The 23726-nt window shown below is 34.5% G+C and overlaps 1 non-coding gene across 1 annotated transcript; it reads right to left on the reverse strand.

Annotated features, from left to right (window-relative positions):
• Positions 1-16401: 16401 nt before the first annotated feature.
• Positions 16402-16507, reverse strand: LOC144239532 (U6 spliceosomal RNA). Its single transcript, XR_013337454.1, has one exon. It is a non-coding gene; the product is annotated as a U6 spliceosomal RNA (small nuclear RNA).
• Between the last annotated feature and the right edge of the window lie 7219 nt (positions 16508-23726).

Here is a 23726-nt window from a genome sequence, read left to right on the forward strand (position 1 = left end):
CTAAATATTCAAAGCATATTGCTGAATGAAAAATGTAAAGACTGACTTATTTTTGTAGCATAGCACTATGCATATAAATGAATAAAAATGCACAAAGAAGACTTAGAATATGCCAGACTAAAATGGTACAAGTAAATAAGTCCAATGACAATTCTTGAACTCACAATAGAGGTTAATGAACAAAGAAGGTGTGGTTAATACACACCTTTATTTATTAGGGATTTATTAAAATCCCTAATAAATACATAAAACATCTATTAACTATGTATTTTCATTTGTTTCTTATTTTTTTATGATAATAAAAGTAATAAGTTCTTTTAACTGAAAATTAATAGAAGTTTTGAGAATCGGGGCGCCTGGTGGCTCAGTTGGTTAAGCGTCCAACTTCAGCTCAAGTCATGACTTACAGTTTGTGAGTCTGAGCCTCGCATCAGGTTCTGTGCTGATAGCTCAGAGCCCGGAGCTTGTTTCAGATTCTGTGCCTCTCTTTTTCCCTGCCCCTTCCCTGCTCATACTCTGTCTCTCTCACTTAAAAATAAACAAACATTTTAAAAAAATTTTTTTTAATGTTTTATTTATTTCTAGGAGAGAGAGAGAGACAACGTGAGCAGGGGAGGGTCAGAGAGAGAGGGAGTGACAGACTCTGAAACAGGCTCCAGGCTCTGAGCTGGCAGTCAGCACAGAGCCCGACGCGGGGCTCGAACCCACGAACCGCGAGATCATGACCCAAGCGAAAGTCGGACACTTAACCGACTAAGCCACCCAGGCGCCCCTAAACAAACATGTTTTAAAAAGTTTGAGAATCAGAACACAAAACTGTAACCACCCCACTCCTTCCACATCCTTGCAAAAGGAAATGCTAGTAAAATTTTGATATATTTTTCATTCAGGCTTTCTTATAGATGTTATTCCATGTTTTTCTCATAATATTAAGTATTCTTTAACATTAAAAACATTAAAAAATACTCTACAGAAACATATAGTTCAATGGCTGTATACTATCATAGCTTCAGTTACTAGGCTCAGAACAACCTCTGTATGTTCAAAATAGAAGTTACCTGTTAATTTTTCTAAGAAGTTGGTGATTCTTAATTTTGAGTTTGGACATCATATGATCATATATCTGTGGCAAAGGAGAATGGTACTTTATAATGCAAAGTACATTTACATAAAAAAAGGAGGCTTACAAACAGGTATAATAAAAATGTATTTTTTCTATTCTTTTCAGTATGGTTAGCATGTGAGGTTTGTTTCACAGTTGCAAGTGTCCCTGTGCTCTACACACACACACACACACACACACACACACACACACACACACACAATCAACCAGAAATGCCTGCTTCCTTTGAACCAGAAGGGGAAAAAAGGAGCTGTAAGAACTCAGGCACAAAATATCTGTTGAGATATTAATTTTAATCCTGAATGCACTGTTAAAGCTAATGACTAGAGTATACCAGATACTAAAATAGTGGAAAAATTGCTCTCTACTGACAGGAATGTGATTACTTGGAAAGGAATTCAGCTTGTGTGGGTGGGAAATGACAAGAGGAAGTTGAAATAGATTTTTTTAAAAGATGATTTGTGAATCATCTACTTAGTGGTAACCACTAAGAAGATGGAATCAATGACTCATAGAGAGAGTCCTTAGAAAAAGGAGATATTATAAAATGGATAATGGCTTTGGTGAGAACTAGGTGTTCTGTTAGTTAAATTTCAGAATGAAGAAAAGAAAAGGAAGCATTAAAAACAATAAAAAATAGCCTACTAATACCTGGAGTAGATGCAATAATGTGTAGCAACATAAAACCAAAGAAGGTGTTGTCAAGGCTGTCAGATTTCAAGGAGAAATTAGAGAATGACTTAAGTAATGTTCCTGTATTTTAAGATCAATTTTGAAAATGCATGGACTCTAATGCTAAACATTGTAGAATAGAGCAAAATAAATTATACTGGGAATTGGGACCTAGATTCCACTATTAAATTGCCCAGATTTCTGAGACTTGGGGAAAAAAGTCACATAGCTTGCTATGTATCTTAGCTTTTCATTTGTAAAATAAAGAGTTTAATTTATTGATTTCCAAAACTCTTTTCAGTTGTAGAATGTTAGAATTCTGAGTGACAGATACAAGAGAAAAAAATTATATATGGTAATATAAATGAAATAAAATTGGCTCCTTATGCACATTAAATTGAGAAAAATACAGAATGTGATTTAATTTATGATTTTATAAAAACATTTATATTTACATTTACTTTTTATTATATTGTTATTAAATATATTTAGTTACATTTATGACTTTATTAATATCCACTTTTGTATATAAGTATTGACCTATACATATCTATAAAGTTATCTATTTATACCTTTATATCATTTACCTGTAATCAAAAATACCTTAAAACTTCAACCAAATGAAAGGGAGAGACTTATTCGTGCTGCATACTTTGTCTATTGGGAAGTAGCCAAGGCATAAAATAGGGGCATTGTCGTGGGATGAAGCCAGAGGATATGATCATGAAGGGCCCCAGGTCTCTCCTGAGTACAGATGTGTATATAACACATGTCCTTTTTCCATACATTTGTGTCTAACTCTGGGGAAATTCTGAGGAAAGAGGTAGATGAGATATTTGAGTGACTGAGCAATTTTTCTAGTAAGAAGACTGTTATCTAAATGGAGTCTTTAAATCACGGATTTGAATTTAAATTATCAAATAGACTCTAAATTATTGAATTGGATTAAGTTTTAAACCAAAAACATCCAGAGTGAAAGCATATCCTCATACATGTGGATGGAAACTCAGAGAATAACAATCATAGGTTATAGGCAAACTAAATTAAGGATATTTCTCTTGGTACATGTGAAATACTGTGAGTTAAATTGTGACACCCACATGTGCTGTTTTGTATATCAGGAATCTCAGGCTGTGTTCTTTTCCTGTTGTGTACAAGTATATTGCTGCCTTCTAGAATACAAGTTGTGTAAACAAATAGTTTCTTGTGTTTGTCCAAGATATGAAGTTCAAGGGAAGGAACTTCAGTGAGATCAATCAAAGTTTCATTAATTAAGATTCACAAACAGGCAGTTTCAACAACATGGCAATGTATTCTGATATCTGCTTATATATATATCAGCTTATATAGTTGCTTCATTTAATGCTGACCAACTTTTTCTTAAATTCTTCCCTTCCTTTATTTTTGAATAGACACCCTCCATTTCCTAGGAACAGCCCTATTAATAGAAGATAGGAATCCAAGGAGATAAAGGTATAGACAACAAGGTATAAGTAAGTCATGTGTAGCCCGTTATCAAAAGAAAAAAAAAATGTTGATCATCTCCCAGATGTCAGATACTGCTCTGGGTGGTAGGAATAGAAGAATGAACAAGACACATATTGTAATGAGGGGAGATAGAGGCAATAACACAAGAAATAAGATAATTTCAGATTGCAGTAAGTGCTATAAAGAAAATAAATTCATATGATCAGAAGTCTGTGGGGTATGGAAACTTGTTTGGAACAAGGGATAAAGAAACGACTCTATGAAAAGAAACCGTTCTAGTTAAAATTAGAATCATATAATAGAGTCAGTCTAGGACAAGGGGGGGTCAAAGAATTCAGGCAACAGAAAAAAAGCCATATGGATCAGACTTGGCTGTAGGTTAGTCTGGGTATGGGGAGGAGTGGAGTGGAGAGCCATACAAGATGAGGTTGCAGAAATAGGGCTAAATCTCAATAAGCCTTAGTAAGTAGTTTAGATTCTTTTCTAAGTGAGAATACTATAATGGATAATATTAGTGCTCAAATTCCCTGGGATCTGTCTGACCATTTTTGGGCAAATTTCAACTCTAGTATGCTTTTCTTCTAGTGCCAGTGTCTACCACTCCTTTTTGGAGGAATGCCTGTAACTGGCTGGAGACTGCCTGTCCCTACTGCAGAGGAGTGTCTGACAATTTATGTCTATTACCCCTCAGCCAATAATTAGGTAATTCATAGGTGTAGATTCAAGTTGAGGAAACCCTGAGAGTTAATTTCCTCTCCAGAGTTTTTCTGTGAAATTAGGTTGAAACAACCCTCAGCCCTCTCTGGGATTTAGCCTGTGATCAGATCCTTGCCTGTATCTCTCTGTTCTGTTCTCTCTATTTCCCCTGGGAACACTTCCTCATTAGTTCCCCTGGGAATGTTTTCTTATAAAATCACTTGCATACCAAACTTCATCTCACACTTACATCTGGCAAACTGAAACTCTGACAGTTGGAAGGTTTGGGAGGAATCTATAAAGAAGGACAAAAACTGACTAATGTTTCAAAAATATCACTGTGGCTGCTATGTGAGGAAAGATACTGGGGGGGAGGGGCTGGAGAATGAGGGACAAAGATAAGCAGGCTATTTCAGTAATCTGGACTAAATAGCAAGCTATAAATTGCCTATACAAAAATTCTCTAAACAAAAGTATGCCTTGGAGGAACTGTCATAAACTATGCATTGAGGTATAAAAAGAACATAATAAATCTTATTTCTTTGTATTAGTCTAGAAATCAAAAAGTGTGCCTCACTATTGTTTATCAGTTGATGGAGGTACATACACTTATACTTTGAAATAAATTTATATACAGGAGGGATGTGCTTAAGATTTTGTACCGAAGAGATAGGCTATCAAAAACGTTTGGAGAATACTGGTTTTAGACATCAGCCAACTTTATGGTCTCTATTAACATTGGTGTTTATTCTCAGTAATCTTATGGAATGCTTTTCTTGTGTATGTGCCTCTTGTGAAATGTCTTTGCCTTTAATCTTTCATTTTGAGGGAAGAGGTTTAATTATTTGGGCACTTCTCTCGCTTGGCTATTATGAAGAATGAGACTATTCAATTTCTTCCAAAGAAATGCATAACTAGTTGTAGGGGCAAGTCTGGTAATTCTCTATTATTTTCTGAGTATAAGAAAATTAAAAGTGCTCCAGATGCTTTAAGTGTAATTTTCTATCTACCATAAATTCACTTCAAAATGCTTTCTTCAAACAAGGTCAGGGCATTAGTGCTCATTAAGGACTATATACATGCACAGCTTGAGAATTCATCAGAAAACCAATCAGTTGTTTGAACTCAAAGAAATTCTATAAAAAATTGTGAAATTTTTTCCACTAGCTCAGCAATCTACTGTCACCTTTTACATCAAATACCACAATTTTAAAATGTAGATTTTATTAATCAGGTATTACCAGGCCAATAGATCAGGGGACAATTGCCATTGAGGAGATAGTTTGCTACCCACAGTTCCCCAAAGGAGAGACACTCCATGCTATGCAGGACCATATGGGGAAACACCAGAGTCAGGCAGGAGGCTGAAGGGGCAGGAAGAAGATGTAACAGTAGCCTTTCTTTGGTTTCTGCAGGAAAAGCAAGGCAAGACAAGGAAATGGGTTTGGGTTTGACAATTTTAAATTATTTCAGCAGGCTCTGAGGTATAGAGACTGTCTCTAGGTGTCTGTCACCTGTCCCTGAGATGATTAGGACAAGGAGATAATGTCCTTCAATATAGGAGCTCTGTGAGAGCTAGACAAAGGAGATGGTTTAGGATATAGGCATTGGACTTGTTGATTTGCATGTGAAAGACTCTTGTAGGCAAGTCCATTACTATCTGTAGACTCAAGAATGTCAGTCTCTCCTGTGTCAGCAAGGCCCTAACATGTCAAAGCATCAGAAAATATGGGACACAAAAAGCATGGTCAATGTAATCACGAAGAAAGAAAATGTTTCTATGATAGAATAAAACAAGGAAAAAAAGAAGAAATGAGAGAGAGAAATACAAAGGTAGTGAATGAGAGAAGAAAAGAAAAAGAGGTAATTGGAGAGAAGGAACAGGGAAAATAGGAAAGAGGAAGAATGGAGAAAATAAAGAAAAAATATTTCCTTTAGACTAATTTTTAAGCCAGAATGATTTTCACATGATATTGCAATAACAGTTCTAAATGTTACTTTAGCTACTTTTATTGTGTATTGACTCATTGAACAGTAAAGAAAAATGCAGCTAAGTAGGTTTGAAACAACTGAATGACTTCATATTTCATAAAATATCTCTATATTGGAAATACATTGAATGTATTTCAACTTAAGTTTCTGCATAATATTTTTTTTGTAAATTGTTTATGCTTAAAGATCTTTCCTTAAATGGATAATGGGAATTTCTAGTAGTCAGAAATTGAGAACTTGACAGATGTTTGAGTGAGAAGCTGGAATTCTTGCTTCTAATAAAATATGGATAACTTATAAAAGCCATATATTTTCTTGCTGATTCTATTTTTTTATGTTCTTTCCTTGTTGGACCAAGACTATGTACATTGGTTTTGTTAAAGCATCATTTAATTATTATAAATATTCTAGGTATTACAGGCATCACAGTTTGCTTTTGAGGTCACCTTGGGCTTTGGTTATTATTGAAACTTTTGCCACTACATAAAATAAGAAATAAAAACTTCTAGTGTGCTCACTTTCTAACATTTATTCTCAAGTGAAATTTCTAAATATTTTCCATATGATTGTGAGAATGAATATACAACAAACCATACGTGACCGTTGAAATTGGACCTATAATTTCATAGCCCAAGAAGCCAAATCACAGCCTCTGAAACAGCACAGAATGGTCAGGACTTAGTGACTGACATCTCCCCCAGTTTTTGTGTCACAGGATCAACCAGAAAAAGACATGTATGCTCTCCAAACCAATCACATAGGAACATAGAATGCCCTACTTCTAGGTAGCCCTCATCAAGTTTCCTATGCCAACAACTTTCATTCATAATGTACCTTGAGCCTTATTCTTTTTTTCTTTTCTTTTTGTCACTCTATAGCTTTTCCACTCTCTTCCCTGACTTTGAGTCTCTGTCAAAAGTAAGCGACCATGGCTGATTCTTTTGTACAGCAAGCTCTGAAAATCTAGCCCCTGCTTGTTCTCATCTGAATGATGTTCATTTATTTCCACATGTTTTTTACTTCTTTCCTGGGGCTGATTTCTTTTCCTTTCACGAGTCTTTACAATTTTCCTTATGATAAGGAAAGTGATGTTGTAGTTCTTCAGTAATAGTTTTTTTTTAATTTTCTAAATTGAAGCATATTTGACATATACAAATTTCAGTATATGTCAAATATTGTGTACCATATTGATTTGATAGTTGTATATATTGCAAAATAATCACCACAATAAGTCTAACATTTATCATTATATATAGTATGTTGCAATTTTTTTCTTGTAATGAAAAATTTTAAGATATACCCTTTTAGCAATTTTCAAATACACAATTCAGTATTATTTACTATTGTCACCATGCTGTATATTACATCCCCAGGACTTATCTATGTTATAACTGGAATTTTGTATCTGCTGACCCACTTCACCCACTGGACCCCCACCTCTAGCAATAACCATTTGGTTTCTGTATCAACAAGCTTTTTGTTTTCATTTTAAAATTTCATGTATAAATGATAATCATACAGTATTGGTTTTTCTCTGACTTATTTCACTTAACATAGTGCCCTCAAGGTCCATCCATCTTGTCAAAAGTAGCAAGATTTTATTATTTTTTATGGCTAAATAATATTCTGGTGTGTGTGTGTATGTGTGTGTGTGTGTGTAAAACATTTTTTTTTTTACAAATAGTTTATTATCAAGTTGGTTTCTGTATAACACCCAGTGCTCATCTCCAAAAGTGCCTTCCTCCATACCCATCCCCCCCTTCCCCCCACACCCATGAGTCCTCAGTTTGTTCTCAGCATTCAAGAGTCTCTCATGGTTTGCCTCTCTCCCTTTCCCCCACCATTTACCCCCTTCTTCTCCCCCATGGTCCTCCGTTAAGTTCCTCCCAATCCTCCTATACGTGCAAACATATGGTATTTGTCCTTCTCTGCCTGACTTATTTCGCTCAGCATAACACCCTCAAAGTCCATCCATGTTGCTACACATGGCCAGATTTCATTCTTTCTCATTGCCATGTAGTATTCCATCGTATAGATAAGCCACATCTTCTTGATCCATTCGTCCATTGATGGACACTTAGGCTCTTTCCATGTAAAACATATTTTCTATACTCATTCATCCATTGATGGATGCTTAGGTTATTTCCATACCATGGCTGTTATAAATGATGCTGCAGTGAACGTGGTGGTACATGTATCTTTTTGAGTTAATGTTTTTGTTTTCTTTGGGTAAATACCTAGAAGTGCAATTGCTGAATGATATAGTAGTTATCTGTTTAATCTTTTGAGGAACTGCCGTTTGTTTTCCGTGGTAGCTGTATCAATTTACATTCCCACTCCCAGTGCATGAAAGGTCATTTTTCTCCACATTATTACTAATACTTGCTATTTCCTGTCTTTTTGATACTAGCTATTCTAAAAGGTGTGAGCTGATCTCTCATTGTGGTTTTGATTAGCATTTCCAGATGATTAGTGATGTACCTGTTGGCCATTGGTATGTCTTCTTTGTAAAAATGTCTATTCAGATCCTCTGCCCATGTTTTAATTGGGTTGTTATTGTATGAGTTTTTATATATTTTGGATTTTAACCCCTTATCAGGTACATGATTTAAAACTATGTTCTCGCATTCAGTAACATGCCTTTTCATTTTGTTGATTGATTCCTTTGCTGTGCAGGTGCCTTTTAGTTTGATGTAGTCCCACTTACTCGTGTTTTTTTTTTTTTTTTACTCTTGTTGCCTTTGCTTTTGATGGTAAATCCAAAAATGTATTGCTAAGACCTGTATCAAGGATCTTACTGCCTATGTTTATTTATATGTGTTTTATGGTTTAAGGTCTTATGCTCAAGTCTTCAATCCATTTTGAGTTAATTTTTGTGTATGGTATAATAAATTGTTCCAGTTTCATTCTTTTGCATGTGGCTGTCCAGTTTTCCCAACATATTTATTGAAGAAACTGTCCTTTCCCATTGTGTATTCTTGTCTCCTTTGTCATACATTAATCCTATGTGCATAGGATTATTTCTCGGCTCTCTGTTCTGTTCCATTGGTCTATGTATCTGTTTTTATGCCAATACCAAATACAATACTGTTTTTATTACTATAGCTTTCAATATGGTTTGAAATCAGGAAGCATGTTGCCTCTGAGCTTTGTTCTTTCTCAAGATTGCTTTGGGTATTTGGGATCAGTACTAGGCATTATTTTTTTTTAATGTTTTAATGTTTGTTTATTTTTGAGAGAGAGAGAGAAATAGCAGAGGAGGGACAGAGAGACAGGGAGGGAGACACAGAATCTGAAGCAGGTTCCAGGCTCGAAGCTGTCAACACAGAGCCTGACGTGGGGATCTAACTCACAAACCATGAGATCATGACCTAAACCAAAGTCAGATCCTCAACCAACAGGGCCACCCAGACACCCCCTAGGCATTTTTAATGGGATTATATTATACCAGGTAGCTAGGAGCACATGTAAAAGTATGATCTGAGATGGATGAATTTGTTTTCAAGACTCCCAGATTTCCCACAGTTATTATTACCTGAATTCTAACCTATACTTTCTAACTTTTAATCAATGGTAAAACCTTTCCCTAACCTCTCCTCAAACCAAAATATGTTTCCAGAACCTTTTGGGGATAGTAGAAACAATACAGGATTATATATCAAAGATCCTGGGGAAAAAATGGAATTTTTCTATTTAAAAATCTATTTCACTTCAGCAATTTATTTAACTACTCTGAGTTTCAGTATTTTAATCTGCTAATGAGACTAATATTACCTTCTTTGTAAAATCAAATATAAAAAGCAATGTATAGAAGTGTTTTGTAAATTAAGTGACTCACAAATATTTCCCTTTTGATTAAAAAACATTTAATTGTTGTAAAATAAGCATAATATAAAATTTATTCTCTTAACCTTTTTTTTTTAAAATATACAGTTAAGTAGTATCAAGTATATTTACATTGTTGTGCAAGTAATCTCCAGAACACTTGTTATCCTGCAACTATGTATTTATTAAACACCAACTCTCATACTTCCTATATTTGTATATTAATGTATGCTAAATCCTTAAGATCAAAGGATGATGTTTTAACTGTAGATTCAAAATTCAACCTGTAGGAAGATTTTGATTGGTATGAAATAACTTTATATCAGTCTAAAAAAAGGCCTAATCTGGCTTTAATTACCATTTATTCGACTATTATTGTCTCACATCTACTCTTGTCCTGTTCAACTAAAACCAAAATGACATTTCCAAAACTGAAATGAATTCTTGTCTCTCTCAGTCTGAAATCTTTTGGTGGCTTCCTGATATTCTGAGAAAAATGCCAAAATCTTTAATACAGGCATACCTCATTTTATTGAGTTTTCATTTGTTGTGCTTTGTAAATATTGTGTCTTTTAACAAAGTGAAGTTATTCGCCAACACTGCATTGAGCATGATTTTTCCAATAGCACTTGCTCCTTCATGTCTCTGTGTCACATTTTGGTACTTCTCACCATATCTCAATTTTTTTTCTCTTTATCCTTCTTGCTAATTTATTGGGAGCATAGTTTCTTTTTCTTTATAGGGAGAGAGACAATATTTCAAACTTTTTAATAATTATTATATTTTTATGGTGTGCTGTATCAGTGATCTTAGATGTTAGTATTTTAACTGTTTTGGGGTACAATGAACTACACCCATATAAAACTATGAAATTAATGGGATGTGTTCTGACTGCTCCACAAACTGGATATTTCCACATCTCACTCCTCTTCAGACTTCCCTATTTCCTGAGGCACACCAATATTAAAATGAGACTAATTATAAACCCTACAGTGGTCCTTAATTGTTCAAGTGAAAGGAATCCTACATTTCTTACTCTAAATCAAAATGTAGAAATGATTAAGCTTAGTGAGGAAGGCATGTCGAAAGACAAGATAATAATTTACCCAAGTTGTGAATACAAAGGAAAAGTTCTTGAAGGGAATGAAAAGTGCTAGTCCAGTGAACATGTGAATGATAAGAATGTGAAACAACTATATTCTTGATATGGAAAAAAACGTTTCAGTAGTCTGGACAGAAGATCAAGCCAGTCACAACATTCCCTAAACCAAAGTCTAATCCAGAGCAAAGCCCTACTTTGTTCAATTCTATAAAGGCCTGGAGTGGTGCAGAAGCTGCAGAAGAAAAGTTAGAAGCTAGCAGAGGTAGGTTAATGAAGCTTAAGAAAAAAAAATCCATCTCTATAACAAAAAAGTACAAGAAGAAGCAACAAATGCTGATGTAGAAGCTACAGTAGGTTAAGCAGAAGATCTAGCTAAGATAATTAATCAAGGTGGCTACACTAAACCACAGATTTTCAATGTAGCGAAAACAGTCTTCCATCGGAGGATGCCATCTAGGACTTTTATATCTAGGGGGAAGTCAGTGCCTGGTTTCAAAGCTTCAAGGTTGACTGTCTTGTTAGGGGCTAACGTACCATTCCAAAAATCCTGAGGCCCTTAAGAATTATGCTGAATATTCTCTGTCTGTGCTCTATAAATGGAAAAACAAAGCCTGGGTGATCACATACCTCTTTACAACATGGTTTTCTGAATGTTTTAAATACACTGTTGAGACCTACTGCTCAGGTAAAACAAAAATTCTGTCAAAATATTACTAGCTATTGACAATGAAACTGGTCAGCCAAGAACTATGATGGAGAGGAACAATGAGATTAATGTTGTTTCATATCTACTAACAAAACATCCATTCTGCAGTCCATAGATCAAGGAGTCCTTTTTACTTTCAAATCTCATAATTTAAGAAATATATTTCATGAAGCCATAACTCCAATAGATAGTGATTTCTCTGATGGATATGGACAAAGTAAATTGAAAACCTTCTGGAAAGGATTCACCATTCTAGGTATCATTAAAAACATTCTTAATTCATGGAAAGAGGTCAAAGTATCAACATTAACAGGAGTTTAGAAGAAGTTGATTCCAATCCTCATGGATGTCTTTGAGAAGTTAGAGATTTCTGTGACAAAGGTAACTGCAGATGTGGTGGAAATAACAAGATAACTAGAATTAGAAGCAGAGTCTGAAGATGTTACTGAATACCTGCAAACTCATGATGAAACTTGAACATATGAGGGGTTGCTTCTCATAGATAAGCCCAGAAAGGGACTTCTTAAGATGTAATCTATTCCTGGTGAAGATTCTTTGAAGATTATTGAAATGACAACAAAAGATTATTATATCCCATAAATTTAGTTGATAAAGTAGTGGCAGGGTTTGAGAAGATTGACTCCAATTTTCAATGTTCTACTATGGGTAAAAGAGCAGCATCATATGCTACAGATAAATCACTTGTTAGATAAATAATCAATTGGTGTGGCATGCTTTATTGTCTTATTTTAAGAAATAGCCACAGCCACCACAGCCTTCAGCAACTACTACTTTGATTACTCAACAGCCATCAGTGTTGAGGCAAGGTCCTCCACCAGCAAAAATATTACAACTTGTTGAAAGCTCAGATGATGGGTAGCCTTTCTTAGCAATAAAGTATGTTTTTAAAATAATGGTATGTACATTGTTTTTAGGCATAACAGTGTTGTATACTTAGTAGACAACAATATAGTGTAAATGTAACTTCTGTATTTACTGGGATGTCAAAAAATTAATTTGACTGACTTTATAATTTGCTTCAATGCAGTGGTCTAGGACCAAATCCTGACATCTGAGGTATACTTGCATGCCCTGTTAGATCTTGCACGCTCTGATTCCAGTTTATTTCTTTAGTTTCATCTTATAATAATCTCTGGTTAAATAATAATATACTGGTTCAGACTCATAAGCTTTTGGTTCCTGGAAGAGAGGTCATGCTTTCTTCACACATCCTTTTTTTCTACATATATATATGTTGCGAGGGTTTTTGCCAGTCCCCTTCACTTAGGGGTATTTCCAGAGAGCCTACGAGATGGATTAGAGCATGTTGTAATGTCACTTTGAGATCATTTTGTAATAACAAAACTCCACTGTTCCATATCCCATTACCAGTTGGGTCTAAAATAGATAATAAAACTTCCATGGAATGAGGTGTTAATGGAGGATAGAGAAACAATACGACCTATTACAAAGCTTAAAAGTACCAAATGACAACAATGATAGTAACACCTAAAATATGAAATAACTTTATATTTTAGCATAGACCAATACCTCAGAGTTTATTGGAACTGGAGAGTTAGCTGCAAGTCTGCAATACTGTTCTAAAATACTTGTGATATAGGTGATCGGCTGAGGAAAACTTTCAGTATACAATAGAACAATGAACAATTGCTTTAACTCTGTCCCTTGTTTACAGAGTTGATTTTTTCATGTTTATAAGTATCTCAGAATCCAAGTTTTTTAAATCGTAGATAGTACCATTTATTTTACAATTCCTTTTTCTAAGGGTGGAAGACAGCCAACCAAACCAAAGCAAACAATACTAAAGTATTTCATAAAATATAACAGACAAAGGCCAAAATAGAGGTTTGCTATTATACCAGTCCATGACATGGAAGACTTAAGTTCATTTGCACAGCAAAAGACAATAGTACAGTGTATTAATACCATGAGAATGGTGAATTACTTCTTTATACTCTGGAAAAGCAGCTGTGCTGAGACTAGGCAACAATCTTAAAATAGAATGGAATGTGTGAAAATCTGGTCATTGTTGTCAACTATTTTCATGTTCTTTACTGTGATTTCCTCATATAAGGGGTATCTACTCCGAAGAAATTCTGTGCTGCTTGTCGGAACAACTTAGAGTCATGGAGATGCAGAGACAGACAGAGAGAAAAGAGTTAGAAGTATTTTCTTCAGGCAACTAGCTGTAACTTTTTGATTTATATTAGACTTGGTTGCCAGTTACCATGGTAGTTAAACCATACTCAAAGTTTTGACAGATTCCTGGAGAGCAAAAACAGACTCTCTAATTAAACATAAAAAGGATGAAACTGGTAGACTTTTGAGGACTGTATTTTATGTATTACTCCACAACAATTAATTGCTGGCCTTTGAAATACTAAAGAAAGAAACTAGAGGTAATTTTTCTTCAGTAGGTTATTTCAATCCAAGGATTTTTAAAAAATGAAGATTCAAGTGGGCAGCAAATGACAATATTTGTAATAGTTGTGATTTATTTTGGTCAGTTCTAAAGTGATTTTTTTCAGTATAATATACATACTTTTAAAAAATTAACTCATTTTTTGTGATTTCTGATAGTCTGTCGAGTGGTTAGCAATCTCAAGGCTTTTGATCTTAAAATCTACTGCTAAGGATTTTGGTTTTGAGAGAATAACTGGTGGAAAGCACAAATCTGTGTTACTCATTGTAGTGGACAAGTCTCTCCCAGAAGCCCCAGCTTATCTTTTCAGAGTTTACCATGTACCTCACTTTGTACACTCCAGGGACAACAAAGTACAGATAATTTTCTGTCCACTTCTTAGGCTTTTAGAGTCCAAATTTTTGTATAATCTCACCTAGTTTCGAGTTTCTCCATTCTTACTGCCATCTCATCACATCATTGGAAATGAGACTGAAAATAGTATCAGCAAAGTGAAAAATAAAATTTTAAATACAATAACAGTTTTATCACTCCCCATAATATCAAGAATGTGGAGTAAAAACAAAGCAAAATGAAACAAACAGTTCATGGTTTGTGTGATGCACAAAAACTATAGTTCTCTGAAATATTTCCTAATTTGTAAGATGGGTGTAGTGTCACTGAAGTTTATGGGCTCTTTAAAAATTTGGGGGATCTATCATAGTTTTGTTTTCAACCCTGCGTCTTATTCAATAGCAAATCACGTTGATTCCGGTTTCAAAATATATCTCTGAAGTTATTATTTCTCAGTGCCTTCCTAAGTATTACTCTAGTCAAAATAACAACACAATTAGAGACTCCTAACTGTATGCCCTCTTGCCCTTTATATCACTCCCATAATACTTTTTAAAAAATGTATATAAGGTTGGTTTACATTATTCAACTTTCAAACACCTGCAGTGATTTGCTTCTACTTTTAAAATAAAAAATCAGTCTAAATATTCCTTTCCAGAGTACATTAGGTCCCTAGCTTACTAACTAATCTCAAAAACAAACCAAAACAAAACAGAACCCAAAACTCCAAATCAAAATAAAAAACCAACCAAACAACAGAAACAACACCCACCTAAGAGCTTTTTCCTTGTTATTTCTGAATGAAATAGTCGATGTATATATTCCAGGGCTTATATCCTCATTTTTTTGAGGTCTTTACACAAATATTACCTCTAAAACAGTTTTTTGATTATCCAAACTAAAATTATATTCCCTCTCACATTTTAATTTTATTTCCATTGTTTATTTTTCTACACGATACTTAATGCTACCTACTATTATGTTATCTATTGGTTTATTTAATTTTTCCCCAACTCTAGAGTCTAGGCTCTCAAAGAGTATTAAGCTTGTTTTGTTTTCTAATAATCACCAATATCTGGCATATAGAAAGTTCTCAATACTTAGGGAATTAATGGATAGAGTCTAGGCTCTCAAAGAGTATTAAGCTTGTTTTGTTTTCTAATAATCACCAATATCTGGCATATAGAAAGTTCTCAATACTTAGAGAATTAATGGAAAAACAGATGCTTTAATGAATAGAACATAACTAAGAAGCAGTATTAGTGTAACAAAAAAATATAAATAAACTACCTTATATATACCTCCAAACAGTACCATGAGGAAGGTATTTAATATATATATATCAGGTTTTATAGACAAAAATTGAGGCCAAAAAAGCTTACTTACTTGCTCAATATCTTAAATTACTCATTCAATATCTTGTATAGTTTTTCCAAATCTAGCTCTTTTGTCTCTCAAAGATCCTTTTTTATTATCAAGAATACAACTTTCCTTTGGAGATTAAAGATGGAGCATGAGCTAATCAGTGATTTTTAGATCAGGTTCCACATTAGAATTACCTGGGGAACTTAATTACAGAATGTCAGAAACCATTTCAGGACAATGGAATCAGACTATCAGAGAGTAGGGCCTAAGCATTTATATGGTTCTAATTCTGACACCCTATGTTTATTAAATCCAAACTTCTATTTATAATGTCAAATATAGTTGGTAGTTGATCTTTTCTTTATCCTTTGTCTTTGTATCACTGAAAAACAAAAAATATTAGGGCAAATATTAAGTAAATTCATAAAATTAAATCCTGAGATAAGAAAAGTACTTTGTATATCATTGAGAAAAAAGAAAGATTTCCAGAATTGGTAAAGCAAAAACATAAATGCAAAATAACACCTCAGTGTAATACTCCTATGTGTACTCTCAAAGGATAAGTGAAAGGCCAATTTGAAACTATCAAAAGCCTTAGTGTGTGTGTGTATATACACCCTATCACCCACAATTTTTTAAAGTTTATATTTTGTAAAAAAAAAATGGAAGAGTTCATGAGTTTGTGTGTCATCTTTGTGTAGGGACATGCTAATCTTCTCCGTATCCTTCCAGTTTTAGTATACGTACTGTTGAAGTGAGCACCCACATTTTATTTCTCAAAATTATCCTATAGAAATGCTCACACAAATGTGCAAAATATACATGTAATATTTATTTCAGCATTTTTATAATAAGCAAAATCAATATAAATAAACATGGATAGGGAATATAACATTGTCTAAGTAAAAAAAAAAAAAAAGGACAAAAAATCATCTTCCATCTCTGACACACATTTTCACAAAACACCCTTAGATATAAAAAATATTATTCCAAAGAAATGTTCCAACACTGCAGTTTTGATTGGCCACTTTCACTGGAAAAGTGACATGAGAGAAGGGCTCTGTCCTGTCCTAAAACACCATATTTTTGTTTTAATTAAAATTATGTGACATATAACATTATATACATTTAATGTGTATAACATGTTGATCTGAGACATTTGAACACTGTAATATGATTGTTAATGTAACGACAATTAGTATTTCAATCACATCACTATTTTTTCTTTTCAGTCATTGGAGAAATTGGGATGTAGTCTCAGCAAGTCTAATGATTATAATTCAAAATTGTAGTTTCTATTCACTACTAGGTATTAGATCTGTAGGATTTCTTTACTACTTTCAAGTTTGTTTCCTTTTATAAAATTCTTTAAATTTTTTTTTAATTCTTCAGAGAGACAGAGACAGAGCATGAGGTAGGAGGGCCACAGAGAGGGGGAGACACAGAATCCGAAGCAGACTCCAGGCTCTGAGCTGTCAGCACAGAGCCTGACATGGGGCTTGAACCCACGAACCGTGAGATCATGACCTGAGCTGAAGTCAGTCGCTTAACTGACTGAGCCACCCAGGCGACCCACAAGTTTGTTTCCTTAAGCAACATCTCTCCAATTCTGTTACACGCCCAAGGCCCTGGTAACCGTCATTTCATTCTCTGTTCTTACAAGTTTGGCTCTTTTAGACCTCATATATAAGTAATATCAGATAGTATTTGTCTTCCTCTGTTCCATCTCACTTTCTGTAAGGTCTTTAGGGTCCATCCATGTTGCCACAAATGGATGGATCGCCATTCTCATGGCTGAAAAACATTCCATTGTGTATATATATATATATATATATATATATATATATANNNCATAATTCTTTATCCATTCACACAGTGAAGGGCACTTAGGCTTTGTCCATATCATGGTTATGGTGATTAAGTCTGCAATGAACAAAGAAGTGCATATATCCCTTTCATGTTCTGTTTTCATTTCCTTTTGGTATATACCCAGAAGTGGAATTGCTAGATTGTATGATAGTTCCTTTTTTAATGTTTTGAGGAATCTCCGTATTGTTTTCCATAGTGGTTGCACCAATTTACATCCCCACAATGCATAAGCAAAAAGTTCCCTTTTTATCCATCCTCACTAACACTTACTTCATGCCATCTTGAGTATAGCCATTCTAACAGTGTGAAGTAACATTTCACTGTGATTTTGATTGGCATTTTCCTGGTGATTAATGAATTTGAGCACCGTTTCATATACCTATTGGTCATTTTGGGGGAAAAAGTGTCTGCTAAGGTCTTCTGCCCATTTTTTAATCAGGTTTTTTATTTTTGTTTTTGTTGTTGAGCTGTATGAATTCTTTATATATTTTGGATATTAATCCCTTAGCTGATATATGGTTTCCAAATTATTTCTCCCACTTCATAGGTTTCCATGTCATTTTATTGATCATATCTTTTGATGTGCAGAAGCTTTTTATTTATTGTAGTTCCATTTGTTGCTGTTTGCTATTGCTGTGTGTGATTCTGGTGTCACATCAAAAAATTTATTGCCAAGACCAATGTCAAAGAACCTCTTTTCTATGCTTTATTCTAGTCATTTTATGCTATCAGAACTTATGTTTAAGTCTTTCATTCATTTTGAGTTAATTTTTATAAGTAGTAAAGATAAGGAATCAAATTTATTTTTCTACATGTGCTAGGCTTCCTAGTACCATTGTTGAAGAGACTATCCTTTTCCTACTGGTTGATCTTATCTCTCTTGTCATATATTAGTTGAAGTTATATATGGGGGGGGCGTAATTCTGGATCTCTATTCCATTGGCCTATGTGTCTCTTTTAATGCCAGTACCATATTGTTTTAATTAGTATAGCTTTGTGGTGTAGTTTGAAATTAGAGAGTACGATGCCTCCCGGTTTGTTATTCTTTCTCAGAATTACTTTGGGTATTGAGGGTCTTTTCTTACTGCATACATAGTTTAGTATTGGTTGTTCTATTTCTGTGAAGAATGTCATTGGAATTGGCATTTGGGTAGTAGATGGCTTTGGGTAGTATGAGCATTTTAACAATATTCTTTGGATACAGGAACATGGAATGTCCTTTCATTTGTGTTGTTTTTGATTTCTTTTAAAAAATCTTTTGTAGTTTTTGTCATACAGAGTATTTTCTTTATTGGTTCAATTTATTCCTAAGTACTTAAATTGTTTTTGATGCTATTATGAAAAAATAGTTTCCTTTATTTCTTTTTCAGATATTCATTATTGATGTAGAGAATTGCAAATGATTTTTGTATATGGATTTTATATACTTTATCTTTATAAAATTTGTTGATTAAATCCACCAGGTTTTGGTTGAGACTCTGGATTTTCTATGTCAAAATCATATCATCCTCAAATAATGACAATTTGACTTCTTCCTTTTTCCTTATCCTGCCCCAATTCCTCTAGCTGGGATTTCTAGTACTGTATTGAATAAAAGTGTTGGGAGTGAGAATCCTTATCTTATACCTGATCTTAGAGGAAAAGCTTTCAATTTTTTACCATTGAATATGCTGTGGGTTTGTCATATATGGCTCTTATTATGTAGAAATATGTTCCTTGTAATACCCAATTTGTTCATGTTATTTTTATCATGAAAGGATGTTATATTTTATTACATGATTTTCTGTATCTATTGGATTCATCATGTGATTTTTATCTTTCTATTGATATGATGTATCACATTTATTAATTCTTATATGTGAATCCTCCTTGCATCCCAGGGATAAATTCCATGTGATCATACTATATAATCCTTTTTAATGTGTGGGTTTGCTAATGCTTTGAGAATTTTCATGTCTGTATCCATCAAGAGTCCTGGCCATAGTTTTCTATATAGTGTCCTTATCTTTCTTTGTTATCAGAGTAAGCTGGTCTGATAGGATGAGTTGGAAGTTTTGGGAGGAGAGTTTGAAAAGGATTACTGTTAATTTTTCTTTAAATGTTTGATACAATGAAGTTGTGAAGCTGTCGGGGCCTGCAGTTATGTGTTAGAGTGTTTCAATTACCAATTCAATCTTTTAACTTACTATTGGTCTGTTGAAATTTTCTATCTCTTCCTGGTGTAATCTTGGTACATGATGCGTTTCTAGGAATTTATGTCTTCCAGATTATCTAATTTGTTGGCATATGATTTTTCATAGTAGATTCTTATCATCCTATATATCTCTCATTACAGCATGTCTCTTTCATTTCTAATTTTATATATTTGAGTCTTCTTTTTTTCTTAGTTTATCAATTTTGTTTCTCATTTTGAAAAACCAGCTCATAGTTTCATTGATCCTTTTTTGTTGTTGTTGTTTCTCTTTTTTCTCCCTCTTTATTTCCATTTGGATCTTTATTATTTCCTTCTTTCTGCTAACTTTGGACTTAAGTTGTTTCCTCAGGCTCCCCCTACTTCCTTGAAGGGTAAAGTTAGGGTATTTCTTTGGGATCTTTCTAATTTCTTAACATATACATTTATAGTTTAAACTTTTCTCTCAGAACTCCTTCTGCAGCATCACTTTTTCAGACATTTAAATTAAATTTTTTTATTTGACCCATTGGTTTTTCAGATGTGTGGTGTTAAGTTTCCACATGTTTATAGATTTTCCACCTTTTCTCTTGCTATTCATTTCTAGTTTCATACTGTTGTGTTCACAATGGGTTGTTGCTATGATTTCAATATTAGTAAATTTACTAAGACTTGTTTTGTGTTCTGTCATATAATCTATCCTAAAGAATATTTTGTTTGCCCTTAAGAAGAATGTGTATTTTGCTGCTGTTGCATGGACTGTTCTGTAAATACCTAAGCCCATTTTTTTCTTTTAATAGTTTATTAAAAGAAAGTTTGGTTTCTTTATTAAAGTTGGTTTCCATATAACACCCAGTGCTCATCCCTACAAGTGCTCTCCTCCATTCCTATCACCCCCCTTTTCCTCCCCCCACACCCATCAGCCCTCAGTTTGTTCTCAGCATTCAAGAGTCTCTCATGGTTTGCCTCTCTCCCTCTCCCCCACTATTCCCCCCCCTCTTCCCCCCTACGATCCTCCGTTAAGTTCTCCTAATCCTCCTATACATGCAAATATATGGTAGCTGTCCTGATCTGCTGGACTTATTTCGCTCAGCATAACACCCTCAAGTTCCATCCATGTTGCTACACATGGCCAGATTTCATTCTTTCTCATCGCCATGTAGTATTCTATTGTATAGATGAACCACATCTTCTTGACCCTTTCGTCCGTTGATGGACACTTAGGCTCTTTCCATGATTTGGCTATTGTTGAGAGTGCTGCTATGAACATTGGGGTACATGTGCCCCTATGCATCAGCACTCCTGTATCCCTTGTGTAAATTCCTAGCAGTGTTACTGCTGGGTCATAGGGGAGTTCTATTGTTAATTTTTTGAGGAACCTCCACACTGTTTTCCAGAGGGGCTACACGAGTTTACATCCCTACCTACAGTGTAGGGGGGTGCTAGTTTCTACACATCCTCGCCAGCATCTAGAGTCCTCTAAGTTGCTCATTTTAGCCACTTTGACCAGTGTGAGGTGGTATCTCAGTGTGGTTTTCATTTATATTTCCCTGATGATGAGGGACGCTGAGCATCACTTCATGTGTCTGTTGGCCATTTGGATGTCGTCTTTGGAGAAGTGTCGTTAATATCGTCTGCCCATTTCTTCACTGGATTGGTTTTTTTGTGGAGTTAAGTGAGTTCCTTATAGATTTTGGATATTAACCCTTTATCTAATATGTCATTTGCAACGATCTTTTCCGATTCCGTCGGTTTCATAGTAGTTTTATGGATTGTTCCTTTGCCGTGCAGAAGCTTTTAATCTTGATGAGGTCCCAATAGTTCATTTTTGCTCTTGATTCCCTTGCTTTTGGGGATGTGTCAACTAAGAAATTGCTGCCGTTGAGGTCAAGGAGATTGTTTCCTGCTTTCTCCTCTAGGGTTTTGATGGTTTCCTGTCTCACATTACGGTCCTTTATCCATTTTGAGTTTATTTTTTGGGTATGGTGTGATAAACTGAACTAGTTTCATTCCTCTGAAATGTTGCTGTCCAGTTCTCCCAGCACCATCTTTTAATGAGACTGTATTTTTCCCACTGGATATTCTTTCCTGCTTTGTCAAAGATCAGTTGGCTGTATACTTTTGGGTCCACTGCTGAGATCTCAATTCTATTCCATTGGTCTATGTGTCTGTTTTTGTGCCAATACCATACTGTCTTGATGATTACAGCTTTGTACTAGAGGCTAAATTTTGGGATGGTGATGCCTCCCGTTTTGGTTTTCTACTTCAATATTACTTTGGCTAGCTGGGGTCTTTTGTGATTCCATACAAATTTTAGGATAGTTTGTTCTAGTTTGGAGAAGTATGCTGGTGCAATTTTTATTGGGATTGCATTCAAAATGTAGATTGCTTTGGGTAGTAATGACATTTTAACTATATTTATTCTTCTAATCCATGAGCATGGAATGTTTTTCCATTTCTTTGTGTCTTCTTCAATTTCTTTCATAAGTTTTCTATAGTTTTCATCATACAGATCTCTTATATCCTTGGTTAGTTTTATTCCTAGGTATTTTATNGTGCTGGGTCCCTCTCTGGCTTGGGAATCAAAGTGAGTCTGGAAGTTTTCCTTCTATTTCTATTTTTTGGAATAGTTTGAGAAGAATGAGTATTAATTCTATTTTAAATGTCTGGTAGAATTCCCCAGGGAAGCCATCTGGCCCAGGGCTCTTATTTGTTGGGAGATTTTTGATAACTGATTCGATTTCCTCACTAGTTATGGGTCTGTTCAGGTTTTCTATCTCTTCTCGTGTGAATTTTGGTAGTGTGTGTGTTAGGAATTTGTCCATTTCTTCTCAGGTGTCCAATTTGTTGGCATATAATTTTTCATAGTATTCCCTGATAATTGCTTGTATCTCTGAGGGGTTCATTCTAATAATTCCATTTTCATTCATGATTTTGTCTATTTGGGTGCTCTCTCTTTTCTTTTTGAGAAGCCTGGCTAGTGGTTGTCAATTTTGTTTATTTTTTCAAAGAACCAACTCTTGGTTTCATTGATCTGTTCAACTGTTTCTTTGGTTCCTATATTGTCTATTTCTGCCCTGATTTTTATTACTTCTCATCTTTTACTGGGTTTGAGTTGCTCTTTTTGCTCTCCCTCTAGTTGTTTTAGGTATGCTGTTAGATTTTGCACTTGTGTTTTTTCTGATTTCTTGAAATAGGCCTGGAGTGGAATGTAATTTCCTCTTAGGACTGCCTTTGCTACATCCCATAGAATTTGGATTGTTGTATTTTCATTTTCATTTGTTTCCACATATTTTTTACTTTCTTCTCAAATTGCCTGATTGGCCCATTCATTCTTTAGTAGGGTGTTCTTTAACCTCCATGTTTCTGGAGGTTTTCCAGACTTCTTCCTGTGATTGATTTCGAGTTTCATAGCATTGTGATCTGAAAGTGTGCATGGTATGATCTCAATTCTTTTATATTTATTGGGGGCTGCTTTATGTCCTAGTATGTGATCTGTCTTGGAGAATGTGCCATGTGCACTTGAGAAGAAAGTGAATTCCATAGCCTCAGGATGTAGGGTTTTCAATATATCTGTCAAATCCATCTGGTCTTATGTGTCATTCAAGTCCATTGTGTCTTTAGTGATTTTCTGTCTAGTTGATCTATCCATTGCTGTAAGTGGAGTATTATGTCCCCTGCTATTAGCACGTTCTTATCGATAAGAGTGTTTCTGTTTGTGATTGTTTTATATATTTAGGTGCTTCCATATTTGGTGCATAGACATTTATAATTGTTAGCTCTTCCTGATGGATAGACCTTGTAATTATTATATAATGCCCTTCCTCGTCCCTTGTTACTGTCTTTACTTTAAAGTCCAGTTTTCTGGTATAAGTATAGCTACTCCAGCTTTTTTTTTTTTTTTTACTTCCAGTCCAAAAAAAAATTTTTTTTGATAGATAT

Source organism: Crocuta crocuta, unplaced genomic scaffold, assembly GCF_008692635.1.
Source record: "Crocuta crocuta isolate KB4526 unplaced genomic scaffold, BGI_CrCroc_1.0 scaffold790, whole genome shotgun sequence".
NCBI classification, from domain to species: domain Eukaryota; kingdom Metazoa; phylum Chordata; class Mammalia; order Carnivora; family Hyaenidae; genus Crocuta; species Crocuta crocuta.